Source organism: Alligator sinensis, unplaced genomic scaffold, assembly GCF_000455745.1.
Source record: "Alligator sinensis unplaced genomic scaffold, ASM45574v1 scaffold391_1, whole genome shotgun sequence".
Classification (NCBI taxonomy): domain Eukaryota; kingdom Metazoa; phylum Chordata; order Crocodylia; family Alligatoridae; genus Alligator; species Alligator sinensis.
This window is the reverse complement of record NW_005841889.1, coordinates 2,815,061-2,826,902: the sequence shown is the minus strand read 5'-3', so window position 1 is coordinate 2,826,902 and position 11,842 is coordinate 2,815,061. Positions and strand designations below refer to the sequence as shown.

Below are 11,842 nucleotides of genomic sequence, written 5' to 3'. Positions count from 1 at the left end.
CCGCGAGCAGCGGGGCCCTGGACCGTGTCAGGGCCGCTCCCCCTCCTCCTCCAGGCTCTGACGCTGCTAGAAACCGTGGGGATGAGGGGAGGTAGTGGGGTGAGGGCTGCCGCTAGGCCAGGTGGACATGCCTGCCTACTCAATGAGCACCAATGGCCAACCTCCAGCCTGAAGAAGTGTTTGTCAGGCTAAGCACATAGTCACTCTGGCTGATTTCTTCATTCATGAAGACTAGCAAGCCTGGCCGTTTTATACACAAACAAGAAAAATGATTTCTGAAGACTACAGTCACAGGAAGACCCCTCCATGGAGAGTACCTTGCATTCAGAAACTTGTCTGTCTTATCCCAAGCATGCTATTGATTCAATAAAAGGTACCCCCCCACCTCCAGAGAATGGCTCCTGCAAAGACGGACACTGGTTTCTGAAACCAAATTGTCCCCATGTAACTGCTTGCTCCTGTGGGGCTACTGGTGGGCATTGGTCTTTGGATTCAGGGCCTAATATGAACTTTCAAGCCCTTATTCAGATGCATAACTCTTGAAATCAAGGTGACTGCTATGGAGGTGAATACCACACACATTAATAAGGGTTTAAAGATCGAGCTAGAAAGGGATTCACAGAAGTTGAGGGCTGGAAGAGACCTTGTGAGATCAAGTCGAGAGCCCCCCCTTGCTCTGAGCAGGAAAGACTGCTGGGGTCAAATAATCCCAGTGAAAACAACACAGGAGTGAAGAAGGCCAGAAAGGGAAAGGAAAACCAAGATAGCCAAGATGAGAGAGTGCATTTACTTTTCAAGGTGTGCATGCTTCTTGAGAGTTCGGCTTTTGTTTGTTTCAAAATGAAAGGTGTTACATCCATCATGACAGAATTACTTGGTTACAAGAATCAGTCAGTTATTGCACTGACAGAAGGTAGGGTGTGGCCCCCAGAGACTGATACATTCGGAGGCATACACTTTTATAGGTGACAACCTACTTAAACAATGCCTTCATAGCATCTGACGAAGTAGGCCTGTTGCCTGTGAAAGCTTATGCTTCTCTGAATGAATCAATCTGTAAGGTGCCACCCTGCCATGCCCTGTCTTCTGCCTGACTTTAGACTAAATACAGTTAACTACCCACTCTCTGCTAGTTATTGTACTGCAAAGCTTCGCACATTTCTAACTTTTGCTCACTCAAAGTACTTATTTCCTAATGTGAATATTTTAAATTAAAAAAACACCCCTGAATTGTCTTGGCTGAGACTCTTATCTTTCAGAAGGTAATTGCTATATTACTACTTTTAATATAATTAATTCTTCTGTCACTGATCTCATCTCTCTCTGAAGTGGATAAGCAGGGAAGTAAAAAGATGAGGTTCTTGCTTCCAGGGAGGTTACAATCTAGACAGAGTATATAAAAGGAAATTGCAGGAAGCTTTGCATGGGAGACAGTTGGGAAAAACAATAAAAAGAAGAAATGTAAACAGCTTATGGAAAGCTATTTGTTTGGTCATGTTTGTTTTCTCTGATCTTTACATTTTTTAATTTTTTTCAGAATAGGTACAGATACAAGGGGCAAGGTGATTAATGACAGCAAGTGAGACGGAAGTACTCCCACAAATAGGTAATAAAGATTCATGTTGCCTTTTAAGACCCTGATCTGGAAAAACATTTAAAGCACATGCATAACTATAATCACATGAGTAGTCCCACTCAGTTCAACAGAACTCATCTATTTAAAGTTGTGCACATGCTCAGATGTGTTGACTACGTAAGAGCTGTAATTGAGAACAAGCCTGCAAGTGACTAGAATGGGGAAGGGGAAAAAAAACCAAACATGTCAAGCAATAGAAACATGGGCAAGTTTCTGTAGCAGATCTTCACTGCAGGGTATTATGTTGTAAAATACAGCAGACAGTTCATGATTAGCATTTCAGAATAGCAGTAGTACTCCTGGATCTATGCAGCTGGGCTATGTGGGTCTGGACTTCAAAGGGTTGCAAACCACACTTGCAAACCCAACTTGCCAGTCAGACTATCAGACTTGGTTCTCATATTTATTCATTTAACTGATCTATGGTGGAAGAAATCACTATTCCTAGCTTACTTGCAGCTCCATGTCCTGAATGTCTGGTTCTTGTAGAACAGATCACCAGAAATGAGTATCTTACAACAGCTAGATGAACAATCATGCCACTGCTTGTGCAGAAGTGGGTCATGGTCATTCCTGGACAGACAGCTGGAAAGGATGCATATCATTTTACAAAAGCGACCTTAAAAAGAAGTTAGCAAGTAAATTTGTTCATGACAGCAAACCTATTATCATAATTTTACTCACTAGCTATAGAATGTGTGTGAATGCATATGTGTGTCCAGTAAGTCTTCTACATGCTGACAGGAGTACTACAACCTCTTCTTTTTTCTATTATTTCAAATCTACACTCAGTGGCTGCATAGTGTTTTCCAGCTATAATTTGAGAATAAAAGTATTTTCCTCCTTCCTAGGGTTCTAGTGAGGCATTAGCAGTCTAGTCTGAGGCCCTCAGGTACTACAAAAATGGGGGCTTCTCTGCACCTAATATAGATTTTTGCATAAGGCTTGATGGGCTCATGCAGAGGGAAATACACAATGCTGCACAAGCAGCCTCCTTACCATCTTAATACCACTTGAAAAAGGGGGCACTTCACAGTGGGGAAATGTAGTCAACTAATGTGGCAAAGTCCCTTACAATGAAAGGCTGAATGTTACCAAAAACAGTAAACAGACCCAGTAATGTGGTAATTACTCTCCCAATTAGAATTAATTAACTTATAAGACACAATGAAAGAATAAACAGCCTGAGCCAAACTCTGCTCTCAGTTGCACCAGTGTGAGTATCTCTACTGTAGTCAGTGGAGTTACTCCAACTCTCCACAACTTTAATTGGGAGCACAGCTCTACCCTCTCAAAATCGCTGGGAGAGCTTGTCCAGCTTGGTCACTGCTTCACCCTCCTTTGCTGAAGCTCAGAATTGCAACTCCATCAAAATAATTGGTACTAAATTGCTAGATAAAACCCAAACAGTAAAAACAATTACCTGTTTGAGCACATGGGAGGATTAGAACATAAAACAATGGCTTTGCCTACAGCTAGCTGTAGGGCCTATTCAAGCACTTTTATCTTCCACCGATCTATAGTTGTCCTGATCCACTTTGGTATGTATGAGAGCATATAGATCCCTTTAATAAAGTCTTTAATGTCTGTGAATTTAGCCTCATGGTCATTAGGCAGCCTTGGCTAATATTTTGTTAGGGATCATGTGCCAACTCCAGACTCCACAGGGCTCACATGGAAAGGCTGTATTTGTCATGTGAATTCTGATGTACCACCCTAATCCTCTTCCTTTTAACAAACTTGCCTGGATCTGAAAAATAAAAAGTGATGTAATCAGCCTACTGCAATTAACCAAAGTTTCTTTTGTTTTTAATTTCAAAATGTTGCAAGAATTTTGTTAGAGGCGTATCTGTTTCAATTTGGCCTAAGCCAGAAAACATTGACTCACCTGCTACATTGAACACTTCAAGATTTATATATTGCCAGTTATTTTTTTCCTGCAAATGAGTTCCACATGCCCTACAGAGAGTGGCTAAAATCCCCTAGCCATTCTCTAGCCAAACTAACTGGGCCAGCCAACTTCTGATCTCACCCCAGATTTACACTGGTCTAATTAGTTCTATTGACTTCAATAGAGTCATTCTAAATTTATACCACTATGGGCACCTATACACATGCAGGGAGGCTGCTCCAACATGCTGTAATTACAGCATATCAGAGCAGACGCAATGGAGTCTGCTCATTCAACATGCTTTAGTTAAAGCTCCCCCACCACCATTTTTCAGGACGGGGATGCTGATATACCAGACGCTGCAGGCACCTTCATTACAGCAGCTCTTGGAGCCACTCTAATTAAAGTGCCCCCCTCCAGACCACACGTATAAATGCCCTGTGAGATCAGACTGGCGCAGTGAATATGAAGGTCCTGCACTGTCACAGTTAAACATGCATCTGTTTGCAAACCATACTACCTACCATTTTTCCTTTCCTGGTCTCCATTCCCTCTCAAACTACACAAGCTGGCAATGCCAGAAGCAGCATGCACAGCCCCTCCCTGACAAACAGCTCTGCTTTTCACCTGTCCAGCAGGGAATCAAAGGCAAAAATGGCCAAGGTGGTTAAGTGCACATTTACTGCCCTGGGGAACACACAGGGTTTTTCCTGTACTTAGATTCATAGATTGTAGGGGCTAGAAGGGACATCGTAAGATCATTGGGTCCAGCTCCCCCCTGCACTAGGCAAGAAAGACAACTGGGGTCAGGTGACCCCAGGGAGGTGACTGTCCAGTCTCCTCTTGAAGATTTCCAGGGTAGATGATTGCACCATCTCTGGAGGGGGTTTATTCCACTGTCTGGACACAGATATTCAAAAAGCCCAAGCCTGAATTGATTCAATCTTTGCAGGTTAGTCTAACTTCCAGGGATTTAACTGATTTGCAAGTGGATAGACATTCATTTTTGAATCAAGAAATGCAGGTACATGCCTGCAGTGGCTCAGGCTAGAAGCCAGGGGGCACTAGAGTAAGCCCTCCCATCCCTTCTACAGAGCTGAGTGTGGGGCATGGCCAGGCCTCAGCAGGATAATATGATTAGGTTGGGATTTAAACCTCCACCCTGCCTGCATGGTCCCCAGCCAGGGTGTGCCTGGAGCGGGGGGAAGCAGTCCTCACCAGGTTCCCCTCCCCTTGCTGCTCAAGCGGTGGGAGTGTTGCTAGACCCTGGCCCCCATCTAGTACTCTGAGGCAAAGCAGGGGTGTGGGGAGGGAGGACTGCATGCATCTGTTGTTCTAGTGAAATTGGAAACACACAGAGATACCTCTTAGCATTAGCTATCAGGGGGCTGATGTGGCCAGATGCCAGCTGGGGTCCCTGTTGTGGGAGAGGGGGGATCCCTGCTTGATCAGTGAATGAGGGGAGGATGGGGCAGGGGGAAGCCATGCAGACACTACTGTGCCTGCAGTCCCTCACCTCCTTCTCGGGTCATTTGGAGCTCTGGCTAGGGAGGAGAGGGATGGGGCCAGCCCTGCTCTCTGGAACAGACAGCCAGCCCAGGGTTGAAAAGCATGCTGGGATGCCGGGAGGACTCTGATTTAACTTAAGCCAGGAAGGGGTCTAGGACAGAAGTTCCATAAACCAGTTTGGCCCAAATCAGTTGAGTCTGATACTACATTCAACCAGGTTTATCTTAAACCAGTTTTGGCCATTTTGAAACTAGTTTATGGGCACTGAACTTCTTTTCTGTTACAGGTTTAAACCAGTTTCTGGTCACTTAAACTGGTTTGTGTGTAATGTCTGTCCCTAGTCCCTAACTGTGAAAAAGTTTTTCCTAGTGTTAAGCCTGAAACGGTCTTCCAGGAGTTTGTGGCCATTACTCCTGGTTTTCCCCAAGGGTGCCCTGGCAAACAGTTTTTCATCAAGCCCTTGGTGCATTCCCCTGATATAGCAGTAAGCTGCTACCTCAGCCTTCTCTTTTTTAGGCTGAAAAGGCCCAAGACACTCAGCTTTTCCTCATATGGCTTGCTTTGCAAGTCTGTGATCATATAGGTGATTCTTCTCTGGACTCTCTAAAGGTTTCCCACATCCTTGTTGAAGTTCAGTGCCCAGAACTGGATGCAGTACTCCTGCTGTGGTCTCACCAATGCTGAGTAAAGCAGAAGAATCACTTCCTTGGTTTTCCTTGAGATGCATCAGTTGATGCATGCCAGAGTATTGTTTGCCTTACTGGTTCCAGCATTGCATTGATGGCTCATGTTCATACTATGGTCTATTATTACCCCTAGGTCCCTTTCAGTCGTGGTGCTAATCAGTTTGGTGCCACCAAGCCTGTAAGTATGCTGGGGATTGTTCATGCCCAGATGAAGCACTTTACACTTCTCAATGTTGAACGTCATCTGGTTTCAATCCTCACAACTTCCCAGCCTGTCTAGTCCGCCTGTATCTGCAGCTTATTTTCAAGTGTGACCACACTCCCCCATAACCTGGTATCATCCGTGAACTTGGCCAGTGAGCTCTTCACCCCAACATCCAAATCATTGATAAAGATGTTGAAAAGCACTGGACCAAGCACCAACCCCTGAAGGACACTGCTGGCCACTTCTCACCAGGACAAAACGTTCATTAGAACTCTCTGGGTCCTACCCCGCAGCCAGCCACATAACCGTCCAGCAGTTAAGCCTGCAATCCTCCAATTTTCCTGTGGAAACATCACAGGATACCAGGTCAAAGGCCTTTTGGAAGTCTAGGTATACAGTGTCAACCTCCTCTCTCTTATCCAGGTGGCGAGTTACCTGGTCATAGAAGGAGATGAGATTGGTAAGACAAGACCTGCCTGTGACAAAGCCATGCTGACTGTCATTCAGAATCCTACCTTCTGGGAGTGTATTGCACATAGACTCCTTGATGATTTTTTCCAGGATTTTCCCTGGGATAGAAGTTAAGCTAATTGGCCTATAGTTGCCCTGGTCCTCTCTCCTTCCCTTCTTGAAGATGGGCACAACACTAGATGGGACCTCCTCCAAGCACCACACGTTTTGGAAGAGTTTCGCCAGAGGTCCTGCGATGACTTTGGCCAGTTCCTTCAGCACTCTCAGATTAAGTTCATCCAGGCCTGCTGACCTATAAATATCTAACTTTTCTAACTGATCATGCACCAGCTTAACATCAACAGTAGGAAGGTGGTTATTTCCTCCATCCCCTTTCTGAATCTTATCTAGTATGATTTTCCCCTTAGTCTGGTGAAATACCGAAGCAAAGTAGTCATTCAGGAGTTCAGTTTTCTCCTGAGTGTTGGTAACTAGATGTCCTGAGTTGTTAAACAAAAGCCCCGCACTTCCATTTGTTTTCCTTCTGTTCCCTACATCATACCTAAAGAAGGACTTCTTATTGTCCTTGATTTCTGTTGCTAGTTTAAATTAAGTTGCCACCTTAGCCTTTCTAGTCTACTCCCTACAAGTGTGGGCCGTTGTTGTATAGTCCTCCGTGGGGACTGTCCCAAGCTTCCATTGTTGTATGCCTCTTTCTTCTTTTTCAAGAGGACCATGATATCCCTATTAAGTCAAGAGGGTTTACCAGCCCTTCTGCTACCTTTCCTCCACGTGGGAATGGACTTCTTTTGTGCTTTGAGGATTGTGTCTTTGAGGAACAACCAGTCTTTATGCATTCCTTTCACCTTCGGTCCCTAGTCCCACAGCACTTGCCCTACTATTGCCCCGAGCCCGTTGAAATTTGTTTTTTGAAGTCCAGAACTTCAATCCTGCTAGCTGATTTGCCTGCCTTGCGACGGAGAGTGAATGTGATGGTTTCATGGTCACTGTCGCCCAGGCTACCCTTTATATTCAAGTCGCTCACCAAATCGTCTCCTTTGGCCAAGACTAAGTCTAGGAGAGCATTACCTCTGGTTGGCCCGTGTACTTCCTGAGTCAAGTAGAGCTCTTCAATACAGGTCAGGAAGCAATGCAACTGATCCGACTAGGCCGAGTGTTCCTCCCAAGAGATGTCTGGGTAATTGAAGTCATCCATGACAACCATGTCCTGTGCGCAGCCTCTGCCAGTTCTCAAGAGAACTCCAGATTGAGCTCCTCCCCCTGGTTTGGTGGTCTGTAGTATACACCTATAATTAGGTCTCTCTCACTGCGCCCCCCACCTTCTCCTATAGTTTGACCCACAGTGTTTCGAGCTGCTTTTCTTTGGAGCCAATGTCGGACTATACCTCTACTTTTCTTCCCTACTCAGTCCCTTCTGTGCAGAGTGTAGCCCTCTATGGTTACGTTCCAATCATGTGAGGAGTCCAACCAGGTCTCTGTAATCCCTACTAGATCATAATGCCCACTGGAGAGTAGGACTAGCTCCTCCTGCTTGTTCCCCATGTTCCTGGTATTAGTGTACAGGTACCTGAGTCCTCCTACTGAGACCCTCAATTTCCTGTCATGCTGAGGGAGAACCATTCCCTCAGCTCTTGCAAGAGTGGCTCTCCTAGTGTCCCCAATTTCAGAGCTTTCTTGTGTGCCAGTCCCCAGGCATGCTCCAGTCAGTGTTTCCCCATCTCCCGGTGATCTTAGTTTAAAGCCCTATCTAGAGGATTGGCCATCCTGGCCAAGAACAGGGACTTACCCTTCCGCATGAGGTAGGTGGCGTCCCTTCCCAGGAGTCATCTCTCCCTGAAGTGTGAACTTTGTGCTTACTAGCTTTCATCAGAAAACTCTGCCATGGATGAGTGATTCTACTCATCCAATACTGGTCCCAAGCCCGGATAAAGGGTTAGCATCAGGAAGGGCATCTGGCTGTAAAAACCTCTGCCAAATCATCATGATGTGGATCCAAGATAAAAGAAATTGCCAGTGGAGAGCCAGGATCCACAACAACGACCCCATTTAGATGAGACAAGCAAAGGTAGAAGATGATGATGACAACACTAGCTTTAATCAGAAACATGGGACTCCAATTAACTTCTCTAGCAATTAGTTCCATTGGCATCTGTAACCTTACACCCCAAATGGGGGTTAATTAGAATAGGGCAGTTATCTTGTAATTGATTTTTCAGACTTGATTTAGAGGTAAGAACGCCCATATTGTGTCAGCAATAGGAGTGTTATATGGGGTTGATAAGTGGAGCACATGCTGGGGGCACCACCTAAATGGAGAGATGCTGGAAGAACAGGGGGAGGGGGATACCTCATCCAAGGGCTACTTCTTGCCTCCCTGCTGTCTGCCATCTGCCTGCCTCTATAATACATTGCCAGCACAGGCAATGTGTGCCAAAGGGCACAAGGAATTCTGGGAATCATAGTTTTTTTTAGAACAGCAGTGAAGCTTGCTGCTGCTGGGGGTGAAGAATTAACCTCCATTTTTTGCCACCAATTCAGTTTTTTTTTTGTCCTCTAGACATGGGCTTTGGCAGAAAAAAATAGAATGAGATTCCTCACCCCTTCCTTCTGGCAGCAAGAAAATCCACTGACAGTCTAGAGAACAGTTTTCAGAATGCCTTGTACACTGCCAGGCCCCCTGCTCTATTTCTGAATCTGCAATCAAGAAGGGAGGAAGAAAGGGGTGGGGACAGGACAGGTGAGAAATGACTACCCAGGGTGCATTTTTCCATGCAACAGCATGGAAAAGTGGAAGAATTTGCAACTTATGAAGAACAAGAGTATAGGAGGTAGAAAGGGACAAAAGGTGATATGAAATTTAGATTTCCTCACGCTCAGTGAAACTACATTAGAGTTATTTCTATTCTCTAAATTAAGAGAGTGTAACGTAGCAGAACCTACTTGTAGAGAGGCCAGGAGAAGGTGTGATGAGGTGTAAGACCTTATAGTTCTTTGGTGCATCCATCAGGCCAATTCAGAAAACTTCAAGCATCAGTAGCATGGTTGTAAATCAGGGGTGGGCAAAATGCGGTCCGGGGACCAGATGTGGCCCACTAGGCCCTTCTATCTGGCCCGCGGGGCCCCTAAAAAATTTAGAAAATTAATATTAATCTGCCCTGGGCTGCCTGTCATGCGGCCCTCGATGGCTTGCCAAAACTCAGTAAACAGCCCTCTGCCCAAAATAATTGCCTGCCCCTGTTGTAAATAATGTTGAGGCAGTCTCACTTAATATGAGATCTACATTGCACATCACTTCTATAATCGTCGGAAACAGTTCTAAACAAAGATATTTAAAAGTAATGAAATAATCTCCTCTGTTTACAGGGCCTTCAGGTTGCTTCGAAAACTATATCCCTATGGCTTAGCATTTCTGCCATAAGTGGGAGCATAATTTCCATGCGAAGGGGAGTGAGATGGCCTGAGCATGTGTTGTGGAATTAATGGAGTAACTAGAACTGCTCAACATTGTACAGTGTGAGATTTCAAAGGCCATAAGAGGGGCAAACAATTCAAAATATTTATGGTGAATTCACTCCTTTTTTGTCAGAACTATGATTAAGGTTCTAAGCCTTTACAGTCAAATGAGAGAGCATCAGAAATGAGATATAAAAATCTCAGGATGTTTAAAAAAATAACTGGTTATTTTTCTTTGCCTCTAATGTCTGAGCCTTTGAGGTATGCTTGGTGAAGTTTTTTTCTTTGCAATCATGAGGGCTAGAAACTTGGTTTGTCTTACTAATTGAAATCCAAGATTTGCCCTTAATCACCTGCTTTCAGAAGTTTTAAGAAAAACACTGAATATTGCATGATAAAATCGTGAGAACTAGAAACACTGGTCCAGCTTTAGCTGTGACAAGTGAGCTAATTGGCTTGTCACAGATCAGCCCACTTCATTTGTTAACTATTTATGTTCTGCATAGTAAATAAAACTGTTAAGTCTCATTATATGTTCCCATTTTTCCCCAGCTTGCTAAGGATCTTGCCTGAAGAACAAAGGAAAGAGTTCAGCAGCAATTGTTAACAAAGGAACTGCTATCTCAGAGGTGTTTCTGGGCATTTTTGGAAAAGAATGGGTTGCCAAAACCAGAGCCTGAATGCTAATTTGAGAGAAAAGAGTTAACATAATAAAAGCTGGTAATGCCTGCAACATGTACAGTCTGGCATATGTTCACAACTTGTGCATCTGCACTATCAGAAGACACTGCTGTGGAGAGCTTGATCTCCCATTTCAAGCACTCTCCTGCTGTCTCCAAGCTGCACAGCACACAAAGCCCTGTTACTGATCTGACTCTAGGTGTCGTGATCAGCAGGAGGATCACCATTTACTGCACAACTGACTCAGACCATATGACTGGACAGAAAAAGGACACTCACACTCTTTTGTTCAGAAGAATTAAATGTTAACCCACTGACTGTCTCCTCAGGGAATCTCACTGCTTATCTTTATTGCTGAAAAAAGCTGCGGTCTTTATCTTAGGGTAAATAACATGTGTGAGATATCCTGAGGTAAAAATACAATGAAGACAAGACCCTTTAGTTTTACCATGAGGTATTCATCAAGGTTAGGCCTATGCCTCTGGCCTCTCACCCACCCTGTTAATTATCCCAGCTCTAAAATGCAGCTTTTTTAACAGTGAAAAAGCCCAAGGGGACACTGTAATTCAAGGCCCTTCAGGATTTTCAAGGAGCTACAGGCAAGATCAGCTCTGACCAAGCCTGAATTTCTGTGATGATCCCTGCTGCATGAATATCCACAGATGCATCACAAACAGATCCAAGGAGGTGATCTTCCCCCTCTATGTGACACTGGTCAGGCCACAGTTGGAGTACTGCGTCCAGTTCTGGGCACCACACTTCAGGAGGGATGTGGACAGCATTGAGAGGGTCCAGAGGAGGGCCAGTTGCATGATCGGGGGCAGCACGGCAGGCCCTACTAGTGGAGGCTATGGGACCTGAACCTGTTCAGCCTCCACAAGACAAGGCTGAGAGGGGATCTGGTGGCCATCTACAAACTGGCCAAGGGGAACCAGCAGGTTATGGGAGAGTCCCTGTTCCCTCGAGTACTACCGGGAGTAATGAGGAATAACGGCCATAAATTGACCAAGAGTAGATTCAGGCTAGATATCAAGAGGCACTACTTCACAGTCAGGGCACCTAGGAGCTGGAACCAACTTCCAAGGGAAGTGGTGCTGGCTCCTACCCTGGGGGCCTTCAAAAGGAGGCTAGATAATCACCTTGCCAGGGTCGTTTGACCCCAGCATTCTTTCCTGCCATGGCAGCGGGTCGGACTTGATGATCTGCTTAGGTCCCTTCTGTCACAACCCAGTGATTTTGGTGCCTCGGCACGGTGGAATTTTCCCGCCACATGAGAGCCTCTTGCACAGCAAAAGGTTTTTGTTGCAACA

The 11,842-nt window shown here is 45.1% G+C and overlaps 1 long non-coding RNA gene across 1 annotated transcript; it reads left to right on the top strand.

Annotated features, from left to right (window-relative positions):
- The first annotated feature begins 89 nt into the window (after positions 1-89).
- LOC112549286 lies at positions 90-10,836 on the top strand. Its single transcript, XR_003092677.1, has 3 exons — positions 90-798; positions 1,538-1,606; positions 10,404-10,836. It is a non-coding gene; the product is annotated as an uncharacterized LOC112549286 (long non-coding RNA).
- Positions 10,837-11,842: the final 1,006 nt, after the last annotated feature.